We start from the raw sequence: 11,259 nt of genomic DNA, 5'->3' as shown, positions 1-11,259 counted from the left end.
AATTACTTTTTCATCCCCCCCTTTGTGTGTGTGTGTGTGTGTGTGTGTGTGTGTGTGTGTGTGTGTGTGTGTGTGTGTGAAGGAAGGTGAGTTAATGAGATGGAAATGTGAAAAAAGGTATCGGAAATGTAATGAACAGGTGAGCAGGTGAGGCTGAATATCGCAGGAAAAATTTTAATAACAGACCTGAAATAATGGACGCGTGTGTGTGTGTGTGTGTGTGTGTGTGTGTGTGTGTGTGTGTGTGTGTGTGTGTTTGTGCGTGAATGAGAACCACCAGAAACAAGTGCGAGGCTGTAGTATTGATTAAAAAAAATAATAGGAAAAAAACCAGAGAGGTGCTAAAATATAACCACTGCAGTATTGTTATGAGTAAGAGAGAGAGAGAGAGAGAGAGAGAGAGAGAGAGAGAGAGAGAGAGAGAGAGAGAGAGAGAGAGAGAGAGAGAGAGAGAGAGACAGGCAGGCAAACAGATAGATACAGATAGACAGACGGACAGATAGATAGTTAGACAAACAGATAGACAGCGACAGACATAGACAGAGACAGAGAAAGAGAAGAGAAACACACAAAAACACTAACAGTACAAAAAATTACCTTAGAGAAAGAAAAACAGAAAGAAAAACAGACACACAAAACAGACAGAGAGACACACACACAGACAGACAGAGAGGAACCTAACCTAACCTCACCTAACCACTCTCATTAACTCAGTAACGGTAACGGGTTCCAGTGAGGTTCCAGTAACGCTCGTGTGACGCTCGTGTGACGCTCGTGTGACGGTCGTAGACGCAAATACAGCACTGAACAAGAGCAAAAATGTGACGGTTAGATAACTCACATTGCTTCCACATCCTTGCTTCTTCACATTCCACCTTTTATAGCTTTTTGCTCGCTATTTTTCACTTTTTTCTCCACTCGTATCCTTGGGGGTGGAATGAACTTCAAGGAGAGGTGAATGGTGATGGAGGTGACCTATGTGATGAATAACAAACAGGCTTACTCAGATGAAGAGCGAGATATTCAAGTTTATGGTAGTGAGGTGCAAGGAATATGGCATTTGTAACCTCTCTCGTCTTACGCTGCCTCGCTCATTGGTTGCTTCTGTTATGTGTGTTGGTGTGACTATCTATTTCTATTTATTTCTCTCTCTCTCTCTCTCTCTCTCTCTCTCTCTCTCTCTCTCTCTCTCTCTCTCTCTCTCTCTCTCTCTCTCATTCTATATTTTAGTTCCACCTTCCCCTCCTCTTTCCATCTCTCCTTCCTTTATTGTTTCTTTCCTTCCTCCCTTCCCTCTCTCCCTTCTTTCTCTTCTCAGTCTTCTTTCCTTCCTTCTTTCTCTTCTAGTCTCCTTCTTTCCTTCCTTCTTTCTATTTCTTTACCATTCTTAGCCACCTGCATGCAATTTTACTCTCCTCTCATCTCTTACCGTCTCTTGTCTCCCTCCTCCTCCTCCTCCTCCTCTTCCTCCTCCTCCTCCTCTTCTCCCATCCCTTCCTCATTCCTCGTGGTCGTGGCGCCTCGGGGAAGAGCTGGAATGTCTCGGAGTTGGAATGGAATATTGTAAGAACGCTGATGGCGAGAAATAAGCCAGCAAAGAAATTGATTGGAAGTGAAAATTTGCGACGAAGGGGAATGTGTCAAGCTCTCTCTCTCTCTCTCTCTCTCTCTCTCTCTCTCGGTAGTTGATTTAGTGAAGGGAAGAGGAGAATGTGGTGAAGGATAAGATTAGTATGAGACAAATAGCTGAGATTTTTGTGGTTTTTCCAGTACTAGGACGCATTTTTATCTTGAGTTTTGTGTACGATTAGACCATTTTATTGACGTTAGCAAGGGTCTATGGAGGTCAGAAGATTAATGGTCGCAGTCTTCACTATTTTAATTCCACACATGAGTTTCTGAAGGTGTATAAAATCACCTAATAGTAAGAAGAGTGAATATGGAAACGCTATATGGTGCACACACACACACACACACACACACACACACACACACACACACACACACACACACACACACACACACACACACATACATACATACATACATACATGCATACAGAAACACTTTGCTTGTAACCTGAATGTCAATTTAAATACTACACCGGCTTGCGTGAGGAAAAGATTAACAAATAAACAAACAAACAAACTGTCTGTGCTATCTATCTATCTATCTATCTATCTACCTGTTTATCTGTCTGTTTGTCTGTATGTACGTCTTTCCATCTGTGTGTCTGTCGCTATGTATGTATGTATATCAGCTTACTTTTCAGCACTATTCATCTCTCTTACTTATCTATCTGTCTACACATAACCTCAACCTACATATATATTTTTCTTTTACTTAATTTTATGTCATACTCTAAGCTACCTACTCACTTAATCATTCTTACCTATCTCTCTGCTTTTCTTCACACATACAACTTATCTCTGTGAACTTGGAAAATTGTCGTGTTGAGAGAGCAATGCGTTTCTGATTACGTGCGTGCTAAGTCCCCATCTCTCATCTGATCTACGCACCGACTCAACCGCCGAATCGTTCAGCCATCCCCAGCATTACGCATTCACCTCTATTCATTCGCAACCCCACCAAAACGCCAAACACAGAGCCGTAGCGGGTAAACAGGCTCGTGGTGCGGAAAGTAATTGCGATGGAGGGAACAAAGAGCCTGAATGAAAGGGAATTACAGGATGCGAGGAGGCGAAGCGGTCTGTGTAATAATAGAATGACGACCAGATTAGTGTGGCAAAGAAGCGACGAGCTCCTGGCGATTGACTCTCCCTTCTGGATGCAACGAGAGGGAAGAGGGAGAGGAGGAAGAGGAGGAAAGAAAAAAGAGGAAAAACTGTTGATAGTGAAAGAAAAAGGAAAATATAAGTAAAAGTTTGCAGGGAAAGAATTGAAAAAAAATTGTAAAAGTTGACAGTGAAAGGAAAGAAGAAAGTTGATTACAGTGAATCATGAAAAGAGGAGTAAAACCAGCAACAACCAAAGTGACTGTAACTACATCAGGGGAGGGGGGGGGCGTTGCAAAGGCTATCCCGACTCTACATCCGATCCTATCCAGAGAAGAAGGAGGAGGAGGAGGAGGAGGAGGAGGATGTGAAGGGAAATGCACTGATATGACAAGAGGATGTGGAGGATGTTGTATTTGAAATGTATTGACGATGATGAACAAATGGCGAAGAGGAGGAGGAGGAGGAGGAGGAGGAAATGCAAAGACGAGGTTAATTATGCAAGGAAAAACTTAACCTCACCTAACCTAAGAAAGAAAAAGAAAGAAAAGAAAAGAAACAATGAAAAATTATGAAAGACTTCTTATTCATTTTATTGTGCTTTGTTTTCATTTTTCTTTTGATGTGAAGTGTGAGTGAGAATGTGGCGAGGACTGTAAGAATGTGACCAAGAGACGAGAGTGAGAATGTGAATAGGATGTGAGAAATAAAGAGACCAGGATGTGAAGGATATGCAATGAAGTGCCGCTAAGATGCGAAGGATGTGCACTGAAAATATGACGAGGATAAGGATGTGGTCAAAATCCGAAGAAAATGTGAGAATGTGAAAGGAAAGAAGACAATAAGAACACTAAACAAATGAAGAAGATACAAGAAATGTGAAGAGAAATGGAAAGTGGATAGAAAGAAGATGTAATGAAAAGAATAAAAATGCGGTCAAATCCAATGAAGATGTGACAGGAATGCGAAAAGGAATGAAGAGAATGAAGACATAATTAAAAATGCAAAAAAAAAAAAATGAAGAAAATTGATAAGTGGATAGGAAGAAAATGTAATGACGAGGATAAGAATGTGAGAGGAATGTGAAAAGAATTAATGGAATGAATAAACACTAGAAACACAAAAGAACAAGAAGGAAAGACAAAAAAAATGAAGAAAATTGAAAAGTGGATAGAAAGAGAATGTGATGAAAAGGATACGAATATGAAAATGAAAGAACAGAATGAAGAAACAATAAAAACACAAAAGAACATGAAGAAAATGCAAAAAAAAAAAGTGGATAGAAAGAGAATGAGATAACAAAACCAAAAAAAAAGAGGATTTAATGTGGATTTGGAATGGATGTAAGGGCAGGTGTATGTAAATTAGCGGGCTAGATGAAGACGCAGGTGTGATGTGACAGGTTTGCATTAAGTTCGTGATTATAAAAGAGGTCATTACGGCGAGGGATGAACGTGTAGTGAACATTGTGGCGAAGACTTCAATGAGGAACATAATTAGGGAATGAAATTATGTGTTATTATAATTATCGTGTTTTGTCACCTTCATTACTGATTACAGGTGAGATGTGAATTTGTGTAATTCTAATATAATCGCATCAGACAACGAAAATGGAGGTAAAGGATATTAGAAGCTCTTTTTAAACTAATTATATACTTGACTTAAAGAAGATAACAGATGGCACCTTGATATGGGAACAGGTGATATATGAAGCTGTAATTCTAATATAATCACATCAGACAACGAAAATGGAGGTCGAGAATATTAGAAGCTCTTTTTGACCAATTATATACTCGAATAAAAGAGATAATAGATTAAACATATAGAATTAAACTAGATGGTACATTGATTCCCATTTACAGTTATTATAATCACATCAAACAACGAAAAATGAGGTCGAGAATATTAGAAGCATTTTTTAGACCAACTATATACTCTGATGAAAAAAGATAATAGATAAAATATATAGAATTGAACCAGATGGCACCTTGAATCCTACTTGCAGGTAATATAAACCAAAATCAAACAACGAAAATGGAGGTCGATAATATCAGAAGTTCTTTTTAAACTAATTATTTACTCGCTGAAAGAATATAATAGAAAATAAATGTATAGAATTGAACTAGAAACTTGGCTAGAATGAATAGGTTGCCGTCAGGTATGTTAGTGTAAGAGAACAATGTATAAATGAAATGAAAACAAAAATAATGATGATGTATATACTGTAAAACTAGATACGAATGTTTTTTTTTTTTAATTACAAAGCGACATTAATGAAGATAAATATTTCTGTCTTTTCAAATCAAAACAAGAAAAGAAGAAAAGAAAACTAAGAAAATGTTTAAATGTGTGAAATTTTCTTTTTTTTTCTGCTTTTACTTCTCTATTTTCTTTTTTCTTAATGCCTATCCTCTTTTCTCTCTTTTTCCTTTGTTCTCTTATCTCTCTCTCTCTCTCTCTCTCTCTCTCTCTCTCTCTCTCTCTCTCTCTCTCTCTCTCTCTCTCTCTCTCTCTCTCTCTCTCTCTCTCTCTCTTTCTAGTTACATTCCAATTAATTCCTAACCTTCTCTTTCTCTCTATTCCCTATTCTCCACCCTTATTGTCTCCTCTCTATCTTTCCCTTCTACTTATTCTTCCGTAACATCTAAATTACCTTGTCTATCCTTCCTTTTTCCTTTAATTTATCTTTCCATTTTATTCCCTATTCGTTTCTTATTCCCATTTTTCTCCCTTTCCTCCCTTTCTTCATTTATTTTTATTATTCCTTTCTTTCCTTCAATTTCCATATCCTATTCCCTATTCCTTTCTTTTTTTCCCACTTTTTCTCTTTTTGTCGTGTGTTTCCTTCCCTACCTTCCATTTTCATTCCCTTTTCGTTTTTTCTTTCTCCCATTTTTTTTTTTCTTCTCTCTTTTTGGTGTGTGTTTCCTCCCCTAACTTCCATTTTCCTGACCTCCCCAGCCCTCACCTACCCCCGCTTATCTCCCCTTCGTGACGTCAATAGGAGACAGTCATCCCTACAGCTCCCGTCTTCCCCTCTTCCCTTCCTTCTGTGGCTCTCCGACAGGTAAATTCAGGTGAGACAAACCAGTTCATGGGTTTACGTACCTTGTGTGGGCAGATGAGGGGCGAGGTGCTTGGTTTGGGCTGGTTTTTAATTTCGTTTTCCTTTTATTTCTTTTTTTTTTTTATGTCGTTAAAACACAGCACGGTTCAGTTAAAAGTGTTTGGTGTTGTTTTTTTTCTTGATTTTTTTTTAGTGTGTTTTGTTTTGTTTTTTCCTCCTTTTCTTTCCTGTTTGGGTGGGTTTTTTTTTTATCCTTTTTCCATTTTTTCTGCTTTAAATGCGAATTGGCGTGCTTTTCCTTTCCTTTTCTGTAGCTTCCTTTGTTAATTACTCCTGACGACACGCGTGACAAGAGCCAGGGCAGGTGTAGTGGCGGTGGCAGCGGCAGTGGAGATGAGGGCGTTATGAGAGCAGAGGTGAGGGACCTTAACCACCGTTCATTATCCTCCACTCACTCACACACACCTCACACATCTCAAACCACTCACCACACACCGCACACACACCCACACGCATACCACACGCACACAGCACATTATTCTGACCTCTCGCCACGCTACACACGAGACAAACACCTGCACTCTCGCTAGACCAACAGGTGTGTGAGAGAGTGACGGGAGCGCGGAAGTGTGTTGGTGTGCGCGTCTCCCAGCCCTCACTGACCCCTGGAATTGGAAGCCGCCTCTCTCCAGTCTCCTTCTGCCGCCGCCGCCCTGCGCACCACACGAAGACAGACACAGTGACAGCCGCCCTCTGATGTCACGGGTAGCTTCGGGTATGCTTGCCAGGGTGTGTGTGTGTGTGTGTGTGCTTGCCTCTCTTCTTTTATTGTTTTTTTTTTTTTTTGCGATTTGTTTTTGTTGTCTATGTGTTTGCTTGCTTGCTTTCCTCACTCAAAGGAAAAATAAGTGCTCTCTCTCTCTCTCTCTCTCTCTCTCTCTCTCTCTCTCTCAAAGGAAAAATAAGTGCTCTCTCTCTCTCTCTCTCTCTCTCTCTCTCTCTCTCTCTCTCTCTCTCTCTCTTATCCTCGTTTTCACCATCTACAAAACAAAGGAAAGTCATCTGAAGACACACTTGCAAGGAATAATATGGAAACTTTTAACACTAACTGCAAATAGCTTTACTTTGGGTTAAAACTTCTCGCCGCACACATTCAGGTATAGATGTGCTGGGAAGACTTGTGCTGGAATCATACACACACACACACACACACACACACACACACACACACACACACACACACACCAGCCTCTGGTCCTTATTCAGAAACGCTATTCTTTCTCACTACGACTATTTCCCAAGGCCACAGACATGATTAGCGGGATTTTTAAGTGTTTCTCCAGTTAATAATGCAGAAATCTTATCACTCTGCCTCTAGAACTGTAAAAAAAAAAAATAATAATAATAGATAAATAAAAAAAAACGCCATTCTTTCACACCATAACTGCTTTCCAAGGCCAAAGAGATGACTAGCGGGGTTTTCAAGAGTGTTTCTCCAGTTCATAATGCAGAAATCTTGTCACTCTGCCTCTAGAACCGTAAAAACACCTTAAGAAACTCGTGTAGACTTAAATAAAAGCCTTTTGAAACAATATAAGTGAAGCGCAGAAGTATTTGAGAATACCAGCTTCTCTCATGCCGTGTTTTGGTTGTCAGTTTTGTTGGTAGTCGTGGTATTATTGAGAGACGAGAGTTGAACATGAGAACATAAGAAAAGAGGCGAGCTACAAGTCCCTGTATGATCAAAGCTACCTAATTCCATCTATCATCCCCATCCATAGATTTATCTAATCTTCTCATAAAGCTCCCTATTGACTCAGCCCTGATCACATGACCACTGGGAGTTGACTGGCGGATGGATAGGTAAATAGCTCAGAGAGGTTTGTTGGTAAAAGTACTGCGATAGTGGGGTTGATGAAGGCCTAGGTAGATAGATAGATAGATAGATAGATAGATAGATAGATGTACATGCAACCTAGGTTCATATTCTCAAACACATCTGCTGTCCTTCATCTCCATAATTTTTAAAGACTTTATCTAACTTTACACGAGGATTTTCAAGGTGTTTCATGGGTCAAGAGGCAGAGTGACAAGCTTTCTATATGACTACCTGGAGAAACACTCTTGAAAACTCCGCTAATCGTCTCTTTGGCCTTGGAAAACAGTCGTGGCGAGAGAGCAAAGTGTTTCTGAATACGAGCCTACAGAGAGAGAGAGAGAGAGAGAGAGAGAGAGAGAGAGAGAGAGAAATCATACGGCAAACTTGAAGAAAATGAAGTCGATTGAGAATAATGAGAAGCAAGAAACACAATAAACCTGAAAAAAAGAGTAAGAGACGAAACTAACAGGCGTTAACAATGAATACATCAACCTCAGGCACGGAATCACAACTGGAAGGGGGAAAAAATAAGTAATAATTGGACTTGAAAAGCGAGAGAAACCAAAAAATGAAAGCAGAAATCTGATGAGGAGAATTAATCACACACACACACACACGCACGAGAAGGTTCAGGAGATTTGTGGAAGCAGAACGAGACAGATGAAGGTAAATACACACTTTGAAATGAAAAGGCGTGTAATCAGTGTCGCTGTGAGCTGGTCCGGTCTCAATCACAAGCAGATCCCGGAAGACGCAGGGAATGTAACTTGAGGGACACTGGAGACAAAAAAAAAAAAAAAGGTAAAGACAGTAATTTATTGTCCATATGAGAGAGAGAGAGAGAGAGAGAGAGAGAGAGAGAGAGAGAGAGAGATGGGGGAGTTAATATTCTGACTGTAATGGATGTGAATGGAAAACTGTAACTCACTTATTTTAAACTGATAGGATGGAACAGAATAATAATAATAATAATAATAATAATAATAATAATAATAATAATAATAATAATAACTACTAATCCTTTCAGTACTATATAAATCATTCCCATAAATCAATCAAAACTCACTATTTTTTTTGTATTTTAGCTCATTTTGTTTCTTAGAAGTCTCTCTCTCTCTCTCTCTCTCTCTCTCAGTGGACAGTTGCCATTCCTTCCAGTTCAATGAAGGTTATACAAGGTAGGGTTGACTTCATGAGTTTAACAATTGCTATTCCTCCCAGTTCAGTGAAGGTTACAAAAGGTAGTGTTGAATTCATCAGTTTATTTCATTTTGTTATAATTGTATCAATAGGCAGTGACGGTCTGGGCTTGGCTAAGAAAAAAGTGCATGCCAGGTTTGTTTGTATCAGTTAACCATTATGTACAGTACAGGCAGATCATACGCTTGTTTTGATTTGTGGTGTAATGGCTTAACCCCTTCACTACTGGGATGCATTTTTGTCGAGTTTGGGAGTGATTAGACAATTTCATTTACATTAGGAAGGGTCTATGCAGGTTACAATTAACCATAATCGGAATGAATATGGAAATGCATCACGGAACGGAAGGGGTTAATGGAGAACAAGTAATAGTGGATGTAATAATAACTTTTTTTCTTCCTTCCACTCATCAGCACCAGTGTTTCATCTTCCCTTCTCATAACTACTATATATACACACACTCACAAACTGCATCATATTTTTTTCTGTTTCATGGTACATAGTCACTGGGACACATTTTTACCTTGAGATTTGTGTACAATTAAACCATTTTATTGATATTAGGAAGGGTCTATGGAGGTTAGAAGATTAATGGCCACAGTCTTCACTATTTTAATCCTTATCATGAATTTCTGAAGCTGTATAAAATCACCAAAATATATGCAGAATGAATATGGAAATACATCAAGGTGGTTTCCTTCCTGTTTTTCATGCCTTCTCTCCATTGTCAGTCCATCAATTGTCAGGTTTTTGGAAGAGATGAAGAGGAAGCATGAAGCATGAAGGATACTGTGAGTGAGTGAGTGAGTAATGAACTACTGACCACAAACCAACACTTCAATGGACACACTTCTTCATAGTACCTCTAAGTTTGATTGCTAATAAAAGGTCACACATACTTTTTTCAGTACTACATTCAACTGTAATTGTCATCTCAACACTCATGGAAGTGTAGTGCAGTGTAGCTAGCATGACATGAGTATTAACCTGTTTATTGGCACAGTTTTTTTAAATGGAACTTTATAAAACTCCACAAGACTCAAAATTACTGTTAGTGCCTTTGTGTGTCCAACAGTGAATCAGTCTTACAAAACACTCCCAGCACCAATTGTGAAAACACTCCCTAAATACTCAGAACCAGAACCAAACTTGTAACCTTTCCATGACCTTAGCACTGCAACACAAAGGTACTCAGCATCACCTTAATGAGTCTACACTGACAGTGGCAGGCTGTGTAGTGGTCTGTGTACACAAGGCTGAGCTAACACAACACTCATTGCCACTCTGTTTGGTCTCTGTCCTGTGATCTGGTGCATCTCCCCACCAAGCCTGATGGTTGATGGATTCTCCGCAGATCACAGAGCTGGAGATCAGAGAGATTCCAGACAAAGTGGATGCAAGTGTACATAGAGAGTGATTGACCTTCTTGCCATGACAGCACCATGCAGCCCCAGCCATTCACACTGTGCACACTGACTTATCCACACTGCCACTTGTACTGCCTATGTACTAGGAACATGTAAACAAACAGAAGTAAATGCATAAAAGAACATTTCCTTCAAATCTCCGAGGTAATACATTTGAGATTCCTGCAATATATTATGACACTTCCCTTACACTTAGCAGCATGAGACAACAAAGCCACATGCCTCAGATCTCAGCCTCAAAGTAAAGCATTATTCTTTTAATACTGACAAACAATAGTGATGAAAAAATACAATATATCCTCGTTTTAACTAGTTCATATATTATTAAGAGACTCTCAAAGCTGAAGCCTGAATGCATACTGTGTACCTCAATAGGGAAACATTGTAACACCACACAAGGAATGTAACGATAAAACATGCATGACCCAAGTGTCCAAAATAACAATAAACCCTGAACACTGTCATTACATTCTCAATATATATAGTTCTCTTGACTTCACAACTCTTCATAACAGAGACAACATCGTGCAGTCTGTCTGTCACCGTGTCAGAACATATGACGCCATTCACCCAAATACACCCAACTACACCTCACTCCTGAATTCCAAGTGTAACAATAAACATCAGAAAGTATACATCAGTTATAAAATACTTAACATCAGAGAGGAATCCAGTTTAACAAATACACACATCTCATTTCCTTCACTTCCATTAAATAGAATAGAAAGCAATGAATTTATGGATATAGAGTACAACTAGCTTAATAAAAAATAGCATGAGTAGTGATAGCAACAGTGCAGCCATCAGTGAAATCACAGAGATTCCTATTGATGGTGGAAAACATACTGTGTTACTATTTTGACACTCAATTAAATGAATGCATATCTATAATCCCTCGCCTTTTGATCTTTCCACCACCAAACATTCATGATATTGTTGTGACTTCACTGC

The 11,259-nt window shown here is 39.2% G+C and overlaps 1 protein-coding gene across 1 annotated transcript in view; it reads right to left on the bottom strand.

The window, feature by feature from the left end:
• Positions 1–6,572, bottom strand: part of LOC123510735 (5-hydroxytryptamine receptor 2B-like) — a 122,022-nt gene extending 115,450 nt beyond the window's left edge. The window contains exon 1 of the mRNA XM_045266078.1: positions 6,348–6,572. The gene's annotated coding sequence lies outside the window, so the exon portion shown is untranslated. The remainder of the gene's footprint in view (positions 1–6,347) is intronic.
• Between the last annotated feature and the right edge of the window lie 4,687 nt (positions 6,573–11,259).

This window comes from Portunus trituberculatus, chromosome 30, assembly GCF_017591435.1.
Source record: "Portunus trituberculatus isolate SZX2019 chromosome 30, ASM1759143v1, whole genome shotgun sequence".
Classification (NCBI taxonomy): Eukaryota; Metazoa; Arthropoda; class Malacostraca; order Decapoda; family Portunidae; genus Portunus; species Portunus trituberculatus.
The sequence above is the reverse complement of the archived record's forward strand: the minus strand, read 5'-3'. Positions and strand labels throughout refer to the sequence as shown.